Here is a 2,500-nt window from a genome sequence, read left to right on the forward strand (position 1 = left end):
GGCCACCAGGTCAACCCAACGGATTCGACGGGTTGACCTGGTGGCCGGTTTCCTTTCCGGCCCGGGTGTCACCCCACTCCGAGGGCTGCGCGGCAGCGGTCCTGAGGACCACAGAGGGGGGGCTTAATAGTCGAGAGGGAGCAGGTCCGGGGAAGGCTTAATAGTCGTCCCCCGGGCAGTCCGGGGGCAGGCTTAATCGTCGTCCCCCGGGCGCTCCAGGGGGAAAGCTTAATAGTCCTCCCCCGAGGAGTCCGGGGGCAGGCTTAACCGTCGTCCCCCCCGGGCGCTCCAGGGGGAAAGCTTAATAGTCCTCCCCCGACAGTGTGTGTGTGTGGGAGGGAGGCTTAGCAGTCTTCCCCCGGGCGGTCCGGTGGGGGAGGCTTAGCAGTCTTCCCCCGGGCGGTCCGTTGGGGGAGGCTTAGCAGTCGTCCCCAGGGCGGTCCGGGGGTGGGGGGAGGCCTCACAGTCGTCCCTCGGAGAGCCGGGTCGGCGGCGGTGGCGGGCGTCAGGCTTTACGTCCAGCCTCCGGAAGGTGCGCGTCCTCGGAGGCGATGCAGGCGCCGCAAAGGGGCAGCCTCCGAGGCAGGGAGCGGAGCACCGAGGCTGGGGAGAGGGGAGCAGGAGCCGGGGGCTGGGGGGGGTGGGGTGGGGGGGGCGTTCAGGACAAGCGGTCAAGCCCCGGGGAGCAGCTGTCAAATGTTCCAAGTCCCCACTCGGCCACCAGGTCCACCCCAGTCTAGCAATGGGGTTGACCTGGCTGATGGCCGGTTAGTGTCAAGGTAAACTCACCGTCGTCCACAGGAGGGCAGCTCTCAGGCCGTCCGGCTGCGGCTGACTCTGGGGCGGTGCCCGGTCCCGGCAGCGAGGGGCGGGGGGGGCGCGGAGCGACACGGAGCTAACCGGCCCCCGGGGCCGGGGGCGCCTCCCGCGACTTTGGGGGCCGCGGGTCGTCAGTGGCGTGCAGGCCGGGCCTCTCCCGGGGGATTCGGGGGGGGGGGGGGGCGGTCCTGCGGGCCGGGCGCAGGGGGCTCGAGCGAGCCCGGGCCGGTCCGCCCCGGGGCCGGGGTCTCCGCCTGCGGCTCGGGGGGGCGCGGGTCGTCGGGGGAGGAAGCCCGGGGGAGCTGCACGCCGGCCTGCCAGGCCAGGCCAGGCCTGGCCTGGGTGGCCGCGGGGGGATTCGGGGCGGTCCCGCGAGCCGGCGGCCGGGCGCAGGGGGTCCGAGCGCGTCCGAGCGAGTCCGTCCCGGCCCCGGGGTGTCCCCCTGCGGCTCTGGGGGCCGTGGGTCCCCGCTGGCGGAAGCCGCTGGGCGCTGGACACCCGCCGTCCGTCCCGCCTGGCCAGGCCTGGCCTGGGTGGCCGCGGGGCGGGGGATTCGGGGCGGTCCCGCGAGCCGGCGGCCGGGCGCAGGGGGTCCGAGCGCGTCCGAGCGAGACCGTCCCGGCCCCGGGGTGTCCCCCTGCGGCTCTGGGGGCCGTGGGTCCCCGCTGGCGGAAGCCGCTGGGCGCTGGACACCCGCCGTCCGTCCCGCCTGGCCAGGCCTGGCCTGGGTGGCCGCGGGGGGATTCGGGGCGGTCCCGCGAGCCGGCGCCCGGGCGCAGGGGGTCCGAGCGAGTCCGTCCCGGGCCCGGGGCCTCCCCCTGCGGCTTTGGGGGCCGTGGGTCCCCGCTGGCGGAAGCCGCTGGGCGCTGGACACCCGCCGTCCGTCCCGCCTGGCCAGGCCTGGCCTGGGTGGCCGCGGGGCGGGGGGATTCGGGGCGGTCCTGCGGGCCGGCGGCCGGGAGGGTCCGGGCCAGTCCGCCCCATGCCCGGGGTCTCCCCCAGCGGCTTCGGTGGGTCCTCCGCGGAGGAAGCCGGGTGGGGAGCCGGACCCCAGGCGCCCAGACCCGTGACCTGCGGCCGCGACCTCCGACTCGGCAGGAGCGACGAGGGGCTTTCCGGCCCGTCCCCCCCCTCTCCTTCCTCCCCAGAAAAGGAGAGAGAGCTGGCTCGGACCGGGAAAAGCTGCCTACGGCACCTGGGATTCCCAGGCGGTCACCCATCCAAGTACTAGCCAGGCCCGGGACGGTTTACCTTCCGAGATCGGACGGGATCGGGGGCGTTCGGTCCGGTATGGCCGTAGGCACCCGGCCCCCGCGCCTCCTCGCCCGCTTTCCCCTGCCGACGCCCGGGCCTGCCGCACGGTGAGCCCCGGTCGGACTGCCCCCCTGCGGCAGGGCCCCCGTCTCTCGCGGGCCCGGTCCTTTTTTCCTTCTCGAGCTCCGGGGCCCGGGCTGGCCGCCAGAGCCCCTCCGCCCGCCCGCCCTCCCCGGCGTCGGGGAAAATATTGTCCCGGACATCCAGTGCGCCCTGATCCTGTCAGCCGGGGGGGGGGGTGGGTGGGTGGGGGGCAGTCCCTCGCTGCGGCCGGGGAGGGTGAGCCCAGGGCGGCTTGCCTGCCGTCCGAGTCCCCTCTCGGCCACCAGGTCAACCCCGAGCCGAAAGGGCTGAAAATTTTTCAGAG

At 75.2% G+C, this 2,500-nt stretch overlaps 1 non-coding gene across 1 annotated transcript; it reads right to left on the reverse strand.

The window, feature by feature from the left end:
* Positions 1–2,002: 2,002 nt before the first annotated feature.
* Positions 2,003–2,121, reverse strand: LOC128823841 (5S ribosomal RNA). Its single transcript, XR_008442075.1, has one exon. It is a non-coding gene; the product is annotated as a 5S ribosomal RNA (ribosomal RNA).
* Between the last annotated feature and the right edge of the window lie 379 nt (positions 2,122–2,500).

Source organism: Malaclemys terrapin, chromosome 15 (genome assembly GCF_027887155.1).
Source record: "Malaclemys terrapin pileata isolate rMalTer1 chromosome 15, rMalTer1.hap1, whole genome shotgun sequence".
Lineage (NCBI taxonomy): Eukaryota > Metazoa > Chordata > Testudines > Emydidae > Malaclemys > Malaclemys terrapin.